At 38.3% G+C, this 20,675-nt stretch overlaps 1 protein-coding gene and 1 pseudogene across 10 annotated transcripts in view; both read left to right on the plus strand.

Annotated features, from left to right (window-relative positions):
- The window catches only part of GRIA4 (glutamate ionotropic receptor AMPA type subunit 4), a 372,192-nt gene that overhangs the window by 99,705 nt on the left and 251,812 nt on the right, over positions 1–20,675 (plus strand). The gene's annotated exons all lie outside the window — the stretch shown is intronic.
- On the plus strand, positions 11,034–14,971 carry LOC113914381 (annotated as a pseudogene).

Consider the following 20,675-nt stretch of genomic DNA (forward strand, 5'->3'; position numbering starts at 1 on the left):
CTTGTTGGATAGACCCTTTAAGTAGGATATAGTGTCCTTCTTCATCTCTTATTACAGTCTTTGTTTTAAAATCTAATTTGTCTGATCTAAGGATTGCCACCCCAGCTTTCTTTTGGTGTCCATTAGCATGGTAAATGGTTTTCCACCCCCTCACTTTCAATGTGGGTGTGTCTTTGGGTCTAAAATGAGTCTCTTGCAGACAGCATATTGATGGGTCTTGTTTTTTAATCCAATCTGATAGCCTGTGTCTTTTGATTGGGGCATTGAGCCCATTTACATTCAGGGTAACTATTGAAAGGTATGAATTTAGTGCCATTGTATTGCCTGTAAGGTGACTGTGACTGTGTATTGTCTGTGTTCCTTTCTGATCTATGCTGCTTTTAGGCTCTCTCTTTGCTTAGAGGACCCCTTTCAATATTTCTTGGAGGGCTGGTTTTGTGTTTGCAAATTCCTTTAGTTTTTGTTTGTCCTGGAAGCTTTTTATCTCTCCTTCTATTTTCAATGACAACCTAGCTGGTTATAGTATTCTTGGCTGCATATTTTTCTCGTTTAGTGCTCTGAAGATATCATGCCAGTCCTTTCTGGCCTGCCAGGTCTCTGTGGATAGGTCTGTTGCCAATCTAATGTTTCTACCATTGTAGGTTACAGACCTCTTGTCCCGAGCTGCTTTCAGGATTTTCTCTTTGTCTCTGAGACTCGTAAGTTTTACTATTAGATGTCGGGGTGTTGATCTGTTTTTATTGATTTTGAGAGGGGTTCTCTGTGCCTCCTGGATTTTGATGCCTGTTTCCTCCCCCACATTAGGGAAGTTCTCTGCTATAATTTGCTCCAATATACCTTCTGCCCCTCTCTCTCTTTCTTCTTCTTCTGGGATCCCAATTATTCTAATGTTGTTTCATCTGATGGTATCGCTTATCTCTCGAATTCTGCCCTCGTGATCCTGTAGTTGTTTCTCTCTCTCTTTCTCAGCCTCTTTATTTTCCATCATTTGGTCTTCTATATCACTGATTCTCTCTTCTGCCTCATTTATCCTAGCAGTTAGTGCCCCCATTTTTGATTGCACCTCATCAATAGCTTTTTTGATTTCGACTTGGTTAGATTTTAGTTCTTTTATTTCTCCAGAAAGCGTTTCTCTAATAACTTCCATGCTTTTTTCAAGCGCAGCTAGTATCTTTAAAGTCATGATTCTGAACTCTAGGTCCGACATCGTACTAATGTCTGTATTGAGTAGGTCCCTGGCAGACGGTACTACCTCTTGTTCTTTTTGCTGAGGTGATTTTTTTTCATCTTGTCATTTTGTCCAGAGGAGAATAGATGAATGAGAGAACAAAATGCTAACAGGTTAACAACGTCCCCAGCAAATATACTCTATACAAATCAGAAAAGACCTGAAACCAGGGGAAAAGAAAGGGAAAGAAAGAAGGAAGAGGAGGGAAAAAAAAGAAAAAGATAAAAAGAAACAAAAACAGAACAAAACAAAAAAAAAACAGCATATGATCAAATATGATCAGGCTAGTGCATAGATCAGTGCCACACACTGGATTTTGGGCGTATTTTGGTCTGTTAGAAGAAAGTGCCTCCTAAAATTTTAAAGGAAGAAATACTTATATATGTACAAAATAAGGGTTGATACAATGAAGGGATCGGAAGATGACTGTAAAGATGAAAATTATAAAAGATTTTATAAAAGGAATTGATAAGATAAGAAGTTGTTTGAAAAAAGAAAGAAGATTAAAAAAAAGGGGAGAGAATGTGATCAGGCAGGAGACTAGAACAAAGCCATACACCAGTGATTTAGGGTATATTTTGATCTGTTAGAAGAAACTGTATCTCAAAATTTTAAAGAGAGAACTACTTATATATATATGCCAAAAATAAGGGTAACTACTATGAAGGGATAAAATATGACTCTAAAAAAGAAAAATAAAAAATGGTTTTTTTAAAAAAAAAAAGGGATTGATAAGATGTTGGTTGAAAAAGGGAAAAAGAAAAATTAAAAAAAAAACAGTTAAAAAAATTAACTTTGAAAAACTAATGAATCGTGGTAAAAAGGCCATGAATTCTATGAGCAGTATTCCCCTAGCACTGGAGTTCTCCCATTCTCCTTGATCGGTAAACTTGGTCTTGGCTTGCTGGCTGTTCGTGCTGATCTTCTGGGGGAGGGGCCTGTTGCCGTGGTTCCCAAATGTCTTTGCCGGAGGCGGAATTGCCCCGCCCTTGTCGGTCCGGGCTAAGCAAGCGGCTCGGGTTTACTCTCGGGAGCTTTTCTTCCCTGCAAGCTCTCGGTACAGCCTTGGAGGACCAGGGTGAAAATGGTGGCCTCCCAATCTCCACCCGGAGGAGCTGAGAACTCGGGGCCCCTCTCCTCAGTGCGCCCCCAGAGAAAAGCAGTCACTCCCATGTCCCCGGTCTCCGGCCGCACTCCGTGCTCACCCGGCCTGTGACCGAGCGTTTCTATCTCTGGCACCCGACCCCGTGTGGAGTCTCCAAACCCAGCAGATCCCTGCGGTGCGCTCCCGCGCCGCTCCTCCTGGGGGAGGAAGGGGAGTCTCCCCGGCTCTGCCGCTTGTGGGGTCCCTGCTGGAGGAGCCGTGCCCCGACTGGGCCGCGGATCACAGTTTATGGCCACCCCGAGCTGAGAGCCCGCGCCTCGGCTCCGTCTCTGCAGCCGGCTTCCCCGCTCCGATTCCTGGGAGCTCTGCCGCACTCAGGCACCCCCAGTCTTTCTGTGACCCCGAGGGTCCTGAGACCACACTGTCCCGCGAGGGTTCTACCCCCCGCTTAGCCACTGGAGCAACATCCCTCCGCTGAGCCAACTTCTAAAAGGTCCGATTTTGTGCTCTGCGGCTCTAGCACTTGCCAGAAGCGGCCGACGGAGGCCCCTCCCCCGCCGTCTATCCTCCCGAATATCGCCTTGGATTCACTTCTCCGCACGTCCTACCTTCCAGTAAGTGGTCGCTTCTCTGTTCAGAGAGTTGTTGCTATGCTCTTCTTCGGTCTCCTGTTGAGTTCGTAGGTGTTCAGAATGGTTTGATCCCCATTCAGCTGAATTCCTGAGACCAGACGAAATCCAGGTCTCCTGCTCCTCCGCCATCTTGCTCCGCCCCCACCACTTACATTCTTATATGAATACTTCTTCTAGTCATTGAAGGCAAGTAAACTTATCACTGTCTAAATCTTGAAGATAAACCACAAGTTCCAATTCACTGTATATAAAATAAGACAATTGAAAATAGAATTGAATATCCAAGTATTGAGATGATTCTAGAGCAAAACAAGAAAATACAAAGATAAATGGATAAATACAATTATTAGGTATTTTAAATGCACATGTATATATAATCAGGAAACAAAACAAATAATAATAATAAAGATAATAGGAAAACCAAAGAATGAGAAACATGTACAACTAATGATTGATGGAAAAGGGAACGAAAATAAACTCACATGATAAAATATTTTTATGTATTAACAAATCACAGTAATAATAAATAACATACATAGTAGAGTTTAAAATGTTAATGAGATATAGTTGACATAATTACATTGTGTAAGTGTAAGATGTCCTGCCTGTTGGTTTGAGACACTTGAATATTGCAATATGATTGCCACCGTAGCATTCAGTAACACCTCTATCATGTCCCATCATCACCATTTCTTCTTTATCATGGGAACAACTAAGGAAAGTCCCTTAGCAGCTCTGAAATGTACAATACTGAATTTTTGTCTATCATCTCTATCCTGTGTGTCATATCTCTAGGAATTATGTATCTGCTGGTTACAGGTTTGTTTCCTTAAACAGCATTTCCCCAATTTTTCCATCCTCCACCCCTGGTAACCACCATTTTATTCTCTGTTTTTATGAGTTTGGGGGTTTTTTTTTAGATTGCACGAATATGTGATATCATACAGCATTTGTCTTTCTCTGACTACTCTCATTTAGCATAATGCTTTCAAAGTCCAGCCATGTTGTTCCAATGGTAGGCTTTCTTTTTTCATGGCTGAGTATTATTCCACTGTGTATGTGTGATAGATAGATAGATAGACAGACAGACAGATAGACAGATATAGAGATATGTATCTATAAATCACCTCTTTTTTATCCATTTATCTGCTGATGGATACTTAGGTTGTTTCCATATCTTAGGTATTATGAATAATGCTGCAAAAACATGGGAATGCAGATATCTCTTCTCTGTCCTATTTTCATTTCCTTTCCATATACAGGCATACCTCAGACGTATGGAGGGTTAATTTCCAGACCACCGCTATAAAGCAAGTCAAATTGGTTTCCCAATGCATATAAAAGTTATGTTTCTTTTATACTGTAGTCTATTAAATGTGCAATAGCATTATGTCTGAAAAACACAACAACATACATATCTTAATTTTGAAAGACTTTTATTCCTAAAAAATGCTAACCATCATCTGAGCTTTCAGCAAGTTGGGATCTTTTTGCTGGTGGAGGATCTTACCTGAAGTTGAGGGCTGCTGACTGATCGGGGTGGTGGCAGCTGTAAGCTGGGGCGGCCGCGGCAAGTTCTTTAAATAAGACAACAATGAAGCTTGCCCCATTGATTGACTATTCCTTTTATGAACATTTCACTATAGAATGCAAGTCTGATTGATACCACTTTACCCACAATAGAACTTCTTTCAAGAATTAGAGTCTTCTCAAACTCTGCCTCTGCTTTATCAACTTAGTTTATGTTATATTCTAAATCTTTTGTTGTATTTCAACAAATCTCATAGTATTTTTACAAGGAGTAGATTCCATCTCAAGAAACCACATTATTTGCTCATCCCTAAGAAGCAACTCCTCATCTGTTTAAGTTTGATCGCGAGATGGCAGCAGTGCAGTCACATCTTCAGGCTCCACTTCTGATTGTAGTTCTCTTGCTGTTTCCACCACATCTGTAGCTACTTCACTGAAGTCTTGAACCCCTTAAAGTCATCACTGAGGGTTGGAATCAGCTTCTTCCAAACTCATGTTAATGTTGACATGTTGACCATGAATCGTGAATGTTTTTACTGACATCTAGATAGGTGAATTTGTTCCAGAAGGTTTTCATTTTACTTTGCTCAGACACATCAGAGGAATCATGGTCTATGGCAGCTATAGCCTTATGAAATGTATTTCTTAAACAGTAAGACTTGAAAGTTGAAATTACTTCTCCATCCGTGAACTACAGAATGGATGTTGTATTAGCAGGCATGAGAACAGCCCTAATCTCATTAGACATCTCCATCAGAGCTCTTGGGTGGCCAGGTGCATTGTCAATGAGCAATAATGTTTTGAAAGGTATCTTTTTTCTAAGCAATAGGTCTCAGTAATGGGCTTAAAACATTCAGTAAATGATATTGTAAACAAATGTGCTGTCATCATGCTTTGTAGCTCTATTTATGGAATACAGGCAGAGTAGACTGAGCATAATTCTTAAGGACCCTAGGATTTTCAGAGTGGTACATGAGCATTGGCTTCAACACAGAGTTACCAGCTGCATGAGCCCCTAACAAGAGAGTTAGCCTGTTCTGTGAGTCCGTGAAGCCAGGCATTGACTTCTCTCTAGCTAGGAAAGTGCTAGATGGCACCTTCTTCCTGTAGAAGGCTGCTCCCTCTACATCAAAAATCTTTTGTCTAGGGGCGCCTGGGTGGCTCCGTCGTTAAGCGTCCGCCTTCAGCTCAGGTCATGATCCCGGGGTCCTGGGATCGAGCCCAGCATCGGGCTCCCTGCTCGGCGGGAAGCCTGCTTCTCCCTCTCCCGCTCCCCCTGCTTGGGTTCCCTCTCTCGCTGTCGCTCTGTGTCAAATAAATAAAATCTTTAAGAAAAAGAAAATCTTTTGTGTAGTCTAGCCACTTTCATTAATTCTCTTAGCTAGACCTTCTGGAGAACTCACTGTAGCTTCTACATCAGCATTTGCTGCTTCACCTTGCATTTTTATGTTATAAAGGTGGGCTCTTTCCTTAAACCTCATGAGCCAACCTCTGCTCACTTCACACTTTTCTTCTGTAGCTTCTTCTCTCTCAGCCTTCACAGAACTGAAGAGAGTTAAAGTCTTGCTGCTCTGGATTAGGGTTTGGTTTAAGGGAATGTTGTGGTTGGTTGTTCTTCTATCCAGACCACTAGAACTTTCTCCATATCAGCAATAAGGCTAATATGGTTTTTGTTTGTTTGTTTGATCATTTATGTGTTCATTGGAGTAGCTAGCACTTTAAATTTCCTTCAAGAACCTTCCCTTGGCATTCACAACTTAGCTGTTTGGCACACTCCTAGCTTTTGGCTTATCTCAGCTTTCAAAATGCCCTCATCATTGAGCTTAATCATTTCTAGCTTTTGATTGAAAGTGAGAGATGTGCAACTCTTCCTTTCACTTGAACCCGTAGGGGCCACTTTAGGGTTATTAACTGGCCTAATTTCAATAGTGTTGTGTCTCAGGTAATAGGGAGACCTGAGGACTGAAGGAGAAAAATGGGGGAAGGGCCAGTTGGTAGAGCTATCAACACTAATGTCAAGGAACCAAGAGTAATGTCAAAGATCTTTCTTCCTGTGTTCTCTTCTAGGAGTTTTACAGTATCAGATCTTGTCTTTACATCTTTAAAAATCCATTTTGAGTAAGTGTTTCAGTGTGATGTGACATCAGGGTTCAGTTTCACGGTTTTACATGTGGTTATGAGTTTTCCCAACATTATGTTAAATAGATTATCTTTTCCCCATTGAGTTTTCCTGCCTCCCTTGTCAAATATTCGCTGACCATAAATGTGCGAGTTTGTTTCTGGGCTCTCGATTCTGTTCCATTGGTCTTTGTGTCTAATGCCTGGCAGCAACATACTCTTGAAATTACTTTAGCTCTGTAGTAGTATAGTATGGAATCAGGAGGTGTGATGCCACCAGCTTTGTTCTTTCTCATGATTGTTTTGGCGATTTGGGGTCTTTTGTGGAGTCATACAAATTTTAGAATAGTTTTATTTCCATATCTATGGGAAGTGCCATTGGAATTCCGATAGGAATTGCATGGAATCTATAGATGCCTTTGAGTAGTATGTACCTTTTAACAATATTATTTTTTTTTTCTGCTCCATAAACACAGGATCTCCTTCCATTTATTTGTCACTTTTTCAGTTTCTTTCTTCCAAGTCTTGTCATCTCCATTGTATAGCTCTTTCCCTTCCTTGGTTAAATTTATTCCTAAATATTTTATTGTTTTTGATGCTATTATGAATGTCATATATTTTTTAGAGAAAGCGAGGGGGGTAAGTAGGGGAGGGGCAAAGGAGAGAGTGAATCTTAAGCAGACTCCATGCCCAGCACAGAGCCTGACATGAAGCTCGATTTCATGACCCTGAGATCATGACCTGAGCCAAAATCAAGAGTTGGACACTTAACTGACTGAGCCACTCAGGCCCTCCATGAATGTCGCAGTTTTTAAATTTCTTTTGCAGATACTTTGTTGTTAGTATGTAATTGTTAGTGCTACTGATTTCTGTATGTTTATTTTATATATGGTGCTGATACCTTTATATTGATAGTTTAATGGGAGTTCTTTTGTAGATTATAATCTTTTCATCTCTGGCTGCTTTTGGAATTCTCTTTATCTTTGATTTTTGGCAGTTTTGTTATCATGTGCCTTAGAGAAGGTTTTTTTGCATTGAGATAATAGAGTAAGCTATTAGCTTCCTGAAGTTGGATGTCCAGTTCTGTTCCCAGGTTTGGAAAGTTGTCAGCTATCATTTCTTTAAATAAACATTCTGTCCCCTTTCCCCTCTCTTGTCCTGGATCCTGATTATTCTAATATTTGTTCTTTTGATGGCATCCCATAGATCACATAGATGTTCTCCTTTCTGTACTTTTATCCTTTGTTCTCCTCTAAATGGGTTATTTCAAAATTCCTATCCTCTCAATCACCTATTCTGTCTTCCATTTGCTCTACTCACTGCAGATGCACTCTGTCGCATTTTTCATTTCATTCACTGAATTCTTCAGCTCCAAAATTTCTGTGGGTTTTTTTTTTTATGATTTTGTTCAGTTGTCTTTCTGAGTTTTCTTGTAGCTCATTGAGTTTTTCAAAGACAGCTATGCTGAATTCTTCATCAGCTAGCTCATAAAATTTCACTCCTTTGAGCTTGGTTATTGGAGAATTATTATCATTAGTGATAATATGCTTCCTTGATTTTTCATGTTCCTTGTATTTTTAAAACTGCTGCCTTTGCATTTGAAATACCAAAAGTGTCTACTAGTTACCTTAAGGTAGGGGTATTCTGTTCATTGGTGCTGTTATTATCTGGGGTTTTCTTTGTCTTTGTATGGGTCCATGCCACTCTCCTTGCTCCCTCTTGTGGCAGAATTCCTAAGTTTTTATGTCTTCTCAGGTCCTTACAACTTACCAGTCAGGCCACTAGAAATCTCTCTTTTATTTTCCAGAAGGTGGCACTATGGCTCAAATTTATGGTTTCTCCCCTGCCCACAGACCCTGGCCTGCTTTTGAGTGCTCTCCCTGCCTCTCAGCTGCTGCACTCAGGAGCGCACCCAAGGGGCCCACTCAGTGTGTGTTTAGCATTTGGGGCATTGAGGGTGCCTGCAGACCAGGTAGGGAGATCCTCAGGTGAGGGACTTCCAGGGGCTCATGGGAGGACTTCCTGTAGAAGTCCCGAGTGCAAACAGCAGGAACTGCATCCTTGTACTGCTCTTTGATATTCTTATCTGCCTCCTGGCAGATCTTCTCCCTGCTCCCAGTCATGGAGGTCCTGCCCCAGTACTCTGGGTGCTGCTGGAGAGAATGGGCAATCACTCACCGCTCTCCTATCCTTGATGGAACTGATCACCATCACCTGATAGTTCAGCTCCATGCGTTGTTGCAGTGGCAGGGACCAACACTGGTAAGGTTAGTCCTACCATCTCCACTGCATCCGCACTCATCTATATATGGTTTTCTCCAGTGGCAGGCGAGGACCTCCCCTTGAGAAGCTAGACTTCTGAGATGTCTCTCTCACCCATGGCTGCCCAGGTCTTTTCATGACGTTGGCTGGAAGGGTTGGGGCGGCGTGCTGTTCTGCCAGCTCTAGGGCCTGAGCGGAGAGAGGACCTAGGCCCCACAGACAGAAAAATGGCCAGTGTGCTTAAAGCCCACAAAGTGGCCAGAAGAGGGGGGCACTTGTGAAGCCCAGTTAGGAACACGGTCTTCATCTTAATAAATGTAGAAGCTTTTCAAACACTTTGAAAGAAGATAAGCAGATTTACATTTTTAAAAAGATCACTCTGGATCAAATGTAAAGAAAGGACTGGAGGAGAGCATGGACGTTTGCTGCAAGTTTCTCAAGTACCCTAAGAAAGAAAGATGTGGATGAGTGGGGCAAAGCCCCTTTAGCAACTACAACAAACAAGATGAAGGATTTAAAAAGAAATGTGTGATAAGGAACTTTATAAAAAACTTTAAAACATAGAAAGACACAGAAGGGGACCTGAACAAGTGGAAAGACATCCCTTTCTCTTGTAATAGATTATACAATATTGTAAAAATGTCAGTTCTCCCTAAATTAATTTATAAACTTAATACAATCCTTATCAAAATAACAGCAGGTTTTTTTTTTTTTTGATGGAAGACAAACTGATAATCAAGTTCATATGGAAAAACAAACATCCAAGAAGAAGCAGGAAAACACTGAAAAAGAAAATCTATAAGGGGATATTAGCCTCCCCCCGCCGCCAAGATATAAAGGTATAAAGATGGACTTCAAAGTATCCATAATTAGTGTGGTGCTGGCTTGTGAGTACACAATGAGATCAGGGAACAGAATGGAAAACCCAGAAATATATCTAAGTACGTGAGGAAGTATACTCTGTGATATAGGTAATGTCTTTGGAATATTACTGGGGCAAAGCTGGACTTTTAAAGTAATGGTTGTAGAGCATCTAGGTAACCATTTGGAAAAAAATAAAATTTGGTACGTTTCTCATACCTTATACCAGATCCAAATAGATATCATATCTATAAATATCCAAATAGATCAGGAATTTAAATAGAAAAAAATGAAAACATGTAAGAACTAGAAGAATAAAGAGATCAGCTTCTCTTTATTCTCAGTTTGGGAAAATACTTTCTATTTCTCAAACTCCAGAGGAAATAAAAGAAGACATTGATAAATTGGACTACATGAAAGTTAAAAAAAAAAAAATACTCCATATCATAGGCAAGTGACAAACTGGAAGAAAATATTTGCAACATGTGATGCAAAGGGCTAATATTCTTAATGTATAAAGAACTCTTAAAACCAAAGAAAAAGAAATTGAAAACCCAATGGTAAAACATGAAATAGACATGAGCAGAAGCTCACATATATTTTTTAAAAAAAGATATAAGTGGCTCTTTATATGTCTTTTTTAAAGTTCAAACATAATTATAGAAATACAAATTAAAATAATGTCATTTCTCAGTTATCAGATGGGGAAAAATTAGAAAGTATGACAACATATCCTCTTGGTAAGGCTGTGGGTAAACAGGGACTCTCCTGGATTGTTAGTGAGAATGCAAACCGGCACCGTCCTTCTGGTGGGAGATTTAACAATACATAACAAGACTGTATATGTGCTTATCATTTGATCCAGCAACCCCACTTCTGGGAACCTATTCCGAAAGATACACCTCCAACAGTAGATTTGCACAAGGTTCTTCCCTACAGCATTATTTGATTTGTAAAATATTGGAAACAACTTAAATGCTTGTACACAGGAGAGTGTTTGACTAAAGTATGGTGCATCCACCCAGTGGAGTACTAAGAAACTGTGGGAAAGAATGAGGAAGACCTCAATGAAATAATATGGGGTAATTTCCAAGACTTGTTAACGTTAAAAAAGTAAGCATGGTGCACACGGACTGCCAGTCCTGGGCCACCGGGAGGGCATGGAAGCTGCTGTGCCACACAGACAGTGGCCCACACAGAGGGAGTGGTGCAGAGAGGGCACATGGGTTGAGTGCTGCGTGTGCCCTGACTTTCTCCCTTGCCTGTCCGGGTTCACGCCCACAGCCTCCTTGCAGAAATGCTCTGATGACCTACTATCTTTCACCAGATGAGGCCACTATCCAGGGCACTTGTTCCTCATCTTACTCAGGCTTATGCCAATGTTGTAAAATTTGGTGCAGATGTCTCAGCCTTAATGCTTCCAAGTGTAGTAGACCTTTGAGCAGATCCTGGACCGATTACTAGTGATTATTAGTGGATGAAAAGTCCCAGAGTATGGTGTGACCATTGCAAAGTCAGGTGACTTAAAGTCCACCTAAACAATAGGTGGACTATGCTTGCTCAAGACATTGCCAGTAACACAAATGAAAAGACCAAAGATCCACCACCACTGCTGCCATATCAGTGTACTATCTTGCCAAGGAAGGCTTGGAGAAGGTTAGCAAAGGTGCTAACCCAGTGGGAACTGGAAAAGCTGTGGTGTTAGCTATAGGTGCTGTGATTGCTGAATGTAAGAAGCAGTCCAAACCTGTTGAGCCCCAAAGAAATTGCTTAGGTTGCTGTGATTTCTGCAAACAAAGAAATTGGCAATATCATTTCTGATATGGTGGAAAAGATTGAAAGGAAGAATGTAATCCCATCAAAAGATGGGAAACACTGAATGATGAATTATAAATTATTAAATTGAAGTTTGATTGTTTCTCCATACTTTGTGTATATCAAAAGCTCAGAAATGTGAATGCCTATGTTATACTGAGTGAAAAGAAGATGTCTAGTGTCTGGTCCATTACACCTGCCCTTGAAATTGCCAATGCTCCTTGTAAGCCCTTGGTCATAATTGCTAAAGATGTTAATGAACAAGCTCTAAATACACTCATTTTGAATAGGCTAAAAACTGGTCTTCAGATTAGAGCAGTCAGATCTCCAGGTCTTGGTGACAATAGAAAAACCTAATTAAACACATGGGTATTGATGCTGGTGGTTCAATGTTCAGAGAAGAGAGGTTGACCCCAAATCTGATGATGCTCAGCTTTATGACAGGAAAAGTTGGAGATGTCACTGTGACCAAAGATGAAGCCATGTCCTGGAAAGGAAAAGATAACAGGCTCAAATTGAAAAACCTATGCAGGAAATCACTGAGCCATGGCATATCATAACTAGCAATTATGAAAAGGAAACACTGAATGAATATCTTGAAAAACTTGCAGATGGAGTAGCTCTGCTGAAGGTTGGTGGGAAAAGTGATGTGGAAGTGAATGGGAAGAAAGAGCTGCAGGTGCACTCAACCCTACATGGGATGCTGTGGAGGAAGGCATTGTTCTGGGAGGGGGTCGTGTTGTGCTTCAGTGCATTCCAGTCTGAGACTCGCTAATTCCAGCAATGAAGATATTTTTTAATGATACAGAAATTATAAAAAGAACACTCAGAATTCTTGCAAAGATCATTGCTAAGAATATAGATATGGAAGGGATCAATAGTTGAGATAATTATGCTAAGTGCCTCCAAAGTTGGTTGTGATGCTCTGCTTGGAGATTCTGTGAGTGTGATGGAGAAAAGAATCATCAGTCCAACTAAGGTCATAAGAACTGTTTTATTGGTAAGTGGAGTGATCAGGGAGGAATATGTTCTGCTTTCTAGAATAGTGCTTCACCATTACTAATAAACTCTGACAGGATGCTCAGGGCAATGTTCCACACCAGTAATTTCAGAGAAGTCAGTTAAAGAAAATGAAAAGGTTGGCTGATATTAAGAAATTTGCTATAATCATCAGCTTCTAGTTTCAGTTGACAACATATCATGATTTGCCACTGTCATTGTCCATGCCTACAGATAATTTATTTTGTATTTTAGAATACAGGGTTATTTATACATTCACCAAAAAACAAACAAACAAAAAAACACGCTGTGGAAGTGTCTACAGTCTGCTATTCTTTAAGTACTAAGGAAGCGGGAATGTGAAAATACATGTTTATCCACTAACTTCTGCAAAAGAAATGAATATATATATTATGTAATGTATATAGATTATATATATGTTGTAAATGAATGACACAACCTTATGGAAGGAGATAGAGAAGAAAAGAATTAACTTGAGTAATACGGGGAAACAATATTTTGATTGCATACCATACACAAATATAGACCCCACACGAGCCCTGTACTATTTTGTAAATTTGTTTTTAACAAATGTATTAACTAGAGATTCTGAAGTACTTTCTGTGCAGACTAAGATTTAGCAGATAGGTAAATATATTGTAAGCAATAAGAGCCAAGTTACAAATAAGAGAAGGGGAAAAGCTGGAAGAAGCCCTCTGGTGCTGGACTAAAATCAGAGGAATAAGTATGGACCCATGGCTTTAATGTATAGACAGAGTCTTAGGTATAGAAAGAAATACAGACTTGTATATGTGTGTGTGCGTGTCCATACATGTATTTCCTGAGAGCACCTAGAGGCAAGAACATTCCAGTAGCAGTGAACACTCCTGGCGTCCACATCTTAATTTCTGGATACCGTTCTACAATTAAAGGAAAATGACTTTTGGATAAAGGGTGGATTACAAGGCTAATACAGAAAAAATACAGGATGAGACATCATCTTGTGGTGTCAGAAAGCAAGGGAGTGCTTACAGAATGACTGGTGGGGCGTGCGAGAAGGATTCAGGAGCCAACTTGAAGAAGCTACCGACGGCCAAATCGGGGATGATGTGAGCAAAACACCAAATAATGGTCATAATGTAAGACAACATCAAATACAATAAATATCCATGAGTCCCAACTGGTATCAGTAAGTAGTTGAGTAAATAAATAAATGGGGAGAAGAGACAGCTCTTCTTTCCAGTACAGTCGCAATGAATAATGAAGGAAGGATGCAAATGGAAAATCACCATTAGGCAAATGACACAGTAATAATTGTTGCAGGAAAGAATTATTGATGATGCTAAAATTAATAGGTGAAATTATGATGAGAAACAGGATATTTTCATCATCTCTGGGTATTTCTCCACAAAATACTTCTTAATTATTAAGGGAAAAATTATAACTTACTTGCCAGTAGAGAAACCTGGCGGACATCATCCTGACCAGTGACTGAAGTTGACACCCCCAGTTCATACGACCTGCCAGCATCGCGCACCTCCACACACAGAAGTGTCAGTGGTATTTCTGCCCCGTGTGAAGATGTCAGACCCCCAAATTAGGAAACACTGCAGAAGAGAGAAGGCGGGAGGGAAAGGATAGCTTTGGAGGGTGGTTTGGGTGAAGAGGTCAACATTGTAGACAGAAGTGGAAGAAGTGAACAGTAAGAAAAATAGTAAAACAAAACTTAATAGTCGATAAGTGGGTGTATTCTGGAGAGAGCAGAAGGAGGTTTAAAGAAAGACACCCATTGTAATGCTCTGTAATCTTATTTAGGCATGTGCTTTATAACTGTCTGAGGGTTTTAACGAGCTTCCCAAGATCTGAATTGTAAATGAAGTCTTTTTGACTCATTAGGCCTTTTTATTTGGTATGTTAAGTTACTTGGGGGCACTGTCAAACAAATAGTGATAAGCCTTAGGTTATGTTGCTTGGGTGAATGCTCTGTTGTAGAAATCACGTGAAATTCCTAAAGTTTTAATATGTTCTGGTATAAGGTCATCACTTGACATTCTAATTATTGAAGTATTATGTGTCGCAGGAAAAAAAAAAAAAAAAGAAAGACACCCAGATCTGTGGGCTGCACAACAGGTGGATATTCTTGCCATTTATTAACCAGAGTAGGAGGCCAAGTTTTAGTGAGAATTATCCTCTAACTTGGGAAGACTGTCGATTTATTAATACTGTCATCCCAAACAGGGGGCGTATCTTTACTGATGTTGTCTTATTTTGTTTTATTTTATTTTATTTTATTCTATTCTATTTTATATTTATCAGATGCATCCGTGGGGAAGCTAGTTTTTGACTGACAAAATTTCACAGTTGGCAGGCCAGCTCACCGTGGAATACTTTGCCTTCATGAGACCGGGGGCCAACGGGTGATGAGTCCTGTTCTCCCTGATTTATTCTTTGTAGTAAAAAGAAGCATTTCTACTTCACTGGCTTGCTCTTTATATCTTGCACTATCTATAGGAAGCAGTGCTAGCTAGCCTCTTGGACAAGGCCTCTAAAATGAGTTGTGGTCTTCACAGTATTAATATCAGAAAAATCTCTGACCCCTGAGTCCGCTACCTCAGGAAATTTTCTATTTGAAACACGTGAAAGGAAAGTGGTACAAAATAAAAAGTACTCCAGAGTCCAGAATCTTTCATGGTTTGACTCCCTCTCTGATTTCTTCCCATTCAGTTTTCCCTCCCTTCCCCTGTGGTCCCCTGCACTATTCCTTATGTTCCACATATGAGTGAAACTATATGATAATTGTCTTTCTCTGCCTGACTTATTTCACTTAGCATAATCCCCTCCAGCTCCATCCATGTCCATACAAGTGGTAGGTTACAGAAGGGAGGGGGAGTGGATGGGGTAACCAGGTGATGGGTATTAAGGAGGGCACATGTGGTGATGAACACTGGGTGTTATACGCAACTAATGAATCATTGAACACTACATCAAAAACATGATGTACTGTATGTTGGCTAGCTGAACATAATAAAAAATAAATAAATAATCTAAAAAAAACCCACCACCACCAACAAAAAACCCAGCACAGAATAAAAAAAGAAATAAATAAAAAAGAATACTGTCAAAAAACAAAAAAATTAAGGTCAACTTTCAAACTTTCGGTAGCTTCTAATTGCTCTTGGGATAAAGACCAAAATTCTAACCAAAAAAAAAAAAAAAAAAATACTCCAAGAGCAAAATTTTGAAATTCTGAAAAAAGTAAGGAATGATTCAACGGTTTAAATCAGAAAATGCCTTATGGGTTTACAAAAAAAAGAAAGAAAGAAATCTTTTCTAATCACAGTTTTCACTGCTTTTATTTTCTATAATAAAAAAAGGCATAATCATGGCAAAGATAAACCATTGTAGAAGATAAAACAAATGAGTTTTATTCTAGTCAGAATGCTTTTGCCAAAGTCTGATTCTTTAATATTTGAGTCCATGAAATAATGGGCTAAATTATGAAGAGGTCCATCTACATCTTATTTAGCAAAGTTTACATTTAATTATAACGTCCTTGTGCAACATAATGAAAACTAAACTCATGATGTCAACAAATCAAAAGTTAGATTACTATTTCTTTTATGCACACAGGAAATATTTACAGGTACCTCTCATGCGACACCACACTGAAGTGTCTGGAGGGAGAAAATAGGACTTGAACCCTTTAGATGTGGGTTCGAATTCCAGGGTGACCAGTTAGCCAGTAACAGGTCTATGAGCCTTGAACATGGGCACATATATAAGCCTCATTTCCCTAGAAAAAAAATGGAGTAAAGCACCTCGCAGGATTCCTGGATAATTATTTGAAAGAGATTCAATGCTGAGTACTGTATACAGTGTATGTGGATTTTTTTTTAATGAATCAAGTTTAGTTGATAGTAAACATATAAGTGGGCTATATTTTCATTTTTCTTTACTATTATTTTTAAGGAAGCAAAACTAAGTAAAGTCATCAGTACCAAAATCTCAGAATTAGTTATAATAAAATGTTTTTTTCTTGGCCACATTATTAAACAAACAGCAATTAATCTATTTATTTGAAGATCATAGATCCCACTATAGGGAATCATTGCTGAAGCAGACAGAATCATGCTAAAAGTATATACAATATATCTCATTTGTGTGCCTCAAATGGATTCACCTCATTTGGTTCAAAGCTGTGTTCCAGAGATAAAATTATGAAGAGAAGAAGAAATTGTTCCTTTGTGTGATACGGTATACACATGTTTTAGTTTGCCCAGACTTTTGCTCATGTTATCGAACTTAATTTATATGGAGTTTATCTGTATATTCCTGTGGGAAATAATATGAAAATGAACAAAATAATAGCCACTCTTGGAAAATAAAATACTCTTCTTTCACTCTGAGCACTATTACATGGATAGTGATACAGGGACGTAAAGAGAGGTTATTTGAGAGAAGTAAACATTGGTTAAGCATGTTCCATGATTTAGATGTTATAGGCAATCTTGTTGCTACATTTTTAAGATGTGACACCTTTCCTTAGGACTTGGAACCAGGAAGGTCTGGCAAGGCAATTTACCAAAACCTGGGATATTGGGCAAGTTATGAAGACCTCTGTAAATGGCTGTCTCACCATCTGAAAATGGAGATATCACAATACTTACTTTGCAAAGTTGTGAAAATTAAATGTAAAATATTGTGAAGATAATTGGCAGGAGATAAATATCGGTGCTTCTTTCCTTCTATCACAGCATTTTTAATTTATTATCTTTTATTTTATTACTTTTTAATTATTTATTTGTGTATAGTAGACCCACAATGTCACATTAGTTCTGGGTATACAACAGAGTGATTCTCCTTCCATGTCCATTGTGCTGTGCTCACAAGTGTAACTACTGTCTGTCCCAATAGTGTTTGAGAAGATTCAATTTTAAAATACATCAATGTTAGGGGTTATATATCATTACATAGATATAAATAATTGTTATGAATAATTAGAAAAATGGGTTCAATTTACTCTCATTTATCAAGAAAGCCAACCTCAGTAAATAAATACATATTTTGGTCTTTGTACTCCATGGCCAACATCCTGTAAGACATTGGAAAGCAGAAATGGATTTTTCCTGCCATGATAAAGAGCTGGAATATCTAATTCATGTTAAATTGTCCAAAGTAGGTTCTCTAGATATATAAAGAAAAACCTTCAGTTACTGAAGATAAACTCAAGGGAAGTGAAAAGATCTATAGCTATATTCTTAGCTCTTAAATTTACTGATGTTTCAATCTTATTTGGAATGAGAAAGTATCATAGAAATGGAAAAAGGATAAATAATGCAGAAGTTCCACTATATGCGTGAAAATTACAAAGTCAATTCATATTTACTTCCCAATGAAAAGATTATCCCAACACTTTAGTCAATCCTATTTGCTGAGCTTAATTGAAAAAAATCACATTACTTGTACCCTTTACCATACATAATGAATCTTTTTAATATAGACTTCTTTTTTCCTTTTACTTTCAAGGGGTTATGATTTTTTCTTTTTTTTTGAAATATAGCTGACATACATGTTATATTAGTTAGTTTCAGATGTATAACAGCATTTTATACATTACAAAATACTCACCACAATAATCCATCTGCCACCATGCAAAGTTACTACAGTCTTACTGACTGTATTCCCTATGCTGTACTTTACTTCTCTATGTCTTATTTATTTTGTTAACTGGAAGTTTGTACCTTTCAATCCCCTTTACCTCTTTCCTGCACCCTCCCACCTTTCCCTCTCGCAACCAGTTTGTCGTCTGTATCTATGAGTCTGTTTTGTTTATTTGTTGTGTTTTTTAGATTCCACATATAAATGAAATCATATGGTATTTATTTTTCTTTGTCTGACTTATTTCACTTAGCATAATACCCTCTAACTCCATCCACAAAATGATGAGATCTCACTTCTTTTTTATAATCGAGTAATATTCCATTGTTTATGTACACCACATCTTTTTTATTCATTTATCTATCGATGGACACAGGTTGCTTCCATATCTTGGCTATTGTGCATAATAACTGCAGTGAACATAGGGTGCATGTGTCTTCAAAGATTAACATTTTTTAGGGTTTTTTGGATAAATACCCAGAAGTGGAATTGCTAGATTGGAAGCTATTTCTATTTTTACTTTTTGAGGAACCTCCATACTGTTTCCCACAGTGTCTGCCTCAATTGACATTCCCACCAGCAGTGCACAAGGGTTCCCTTTCTCCACATCCTTGCTGACACTTGTTTCTTGTCTTTTGATACCAGCCATCCTGACAGGTGTGAGGTGGTAGCATTTCCTTCAAGATTAGTGATGTGTCAGGCATCTTCTCATGTCTCTGTGGCCGGCTGTAGGTCTTTGGAAAAATCTCTATTCAGATCCTCTGCCCGTTTTTTAATCCGATTATTTTTATCATGTTGAGTTGCATGAGTTTTTAATATATTTTGGATATTAACCCCTTCCCAGATATATCATTTGCAAATATCTTTTCTCATTCAGTAGGTTCCTTTTCATTTTGTTGATGGCTTCCTTCACTGTGCAAAAAAGCTTTTTAGTTTGATATAGTCGCAATTGTTTATGTATATTTTTGTTGCCCTTGCCTGAAGAGACAGATCTAAGAAAATATTGCAAAGACCAATGTCCAAGAGTTTATTGTCTATATTTTCTTTTAGGTGAGTTTTTTTTTTTCTTTTCTTTTTTAACATAGAGAAAGCTTTGAGTGAGTTATCTATAAATAAATCATCGTAGTCCAGATTTAAAAGTATGTTTGGCCTCAGGCCACTCCTTATAACTAGCGAGTGCTCATAAAGTGTGAGCATAGTATAAAAAAAAGAAATAAAAAAAATTTTTAAGAAAAGAGCACTGGAAAAATGACTTCATAAAGAGAAACCATAAATTTAAAAATATTTTAGAAAGGTAACTATTACTCTTTTTCAATATATGATAAATTTTTCAATATACTGTCTTTTTCAATATAGCTGTTGAGTTTCATGATGGAGGTGTAAAAATAAGTATTTATCTTTAGAAATCTAAGTAAAGCTCTTCTAAGTAACAGGTTGCTATTGCAATATAACATAGAAAAAAGTATTCTGAACACATTTAATCGTGTGCATATGGACACACACACAAAGGAAATTTACAAAATGAAATCATTCGTTAAAATGATAGGATTATGGGATCTTCTTCAAATTTTTATCTAATGCTTTTATAAATAAAAGTCATGCTTAGTTTACAAAAACACCATCACCTATTATACATTCCAATTTTACCTGCCCATGTTCGTTCTTTCCTGCATGATCTGCGGGGGATAGAATCTTTCAATAAATTTTCAACGACCTACTTCTCTGCTTCGTATGAGAAGCTTTTTAATTTAGGGTTGTTGTTAAATTACTCAGGGAAAATCCTTCAGGAATTATTAATTAATTTATGCTAATTAAGATCATAAACTATTTTAAAGATGCACAAACAGAACCAGAATGAAATTAAAAGTAGCTTGAGGCCATTGAAGTAACAAAAGGACAACTTAAAAATTATTAGCCACTGACCCAGAGGACGGGCAGTGAGTAAGCAGAGGGAAAGAATTACATGGGCACAGACAGGCTTTGTGCCCAGCGTAGTACTTCTTGCACAGAGCTGAGCTAAGCTCATTTTATTTGTTACCATCACAATATAGAAACCGCTAACCTCAGAAAGTCCTAGAGACAAAGACTACAAGATTTAGGATTTACAAAATATTATTCAAACTTCTTGAATGTGAGAATTGTAGAAAGTATGTCTCAACTTCCAAAGTTAATTTACAGAAACATTCTTATTTAGAGGCGACATTTGATAAAAACTAAAATCAATTTTTATTGTAATTTTGGGGGATGAAAAAGTCTCTTAGCTGTTTCTATTTTACTTTCTTTTATTTTTTATCTGAGTACAGTTGACACACAATGTGACATTAGTTTCAGGAGCACAACATAGTGATTCAACATCTCCCTACCTTAGGCTGTGCCGACCACAAGTGTAGCTACCCTCTGTCACCATGCAGTGCTATTACAGTATCCTTGACTAATTCCCTCTGCTGTGCCTTGTATTCCTGTGACC

Source organism: Zalophus californianus, chromosome 11, assembly GCF_009762305.2.
Source record: "Zalophus californianus isolate mZalCal1 chromosome 11, mZalCal1.pri.v2, whole genome shotgun sequence".
Classification (NCBI taxonomy): Eukaryota; Metazoa; Chordata; class Mammalia; order Carnivora; family Otariidae; genus Zalophus; species Zalophus californianus.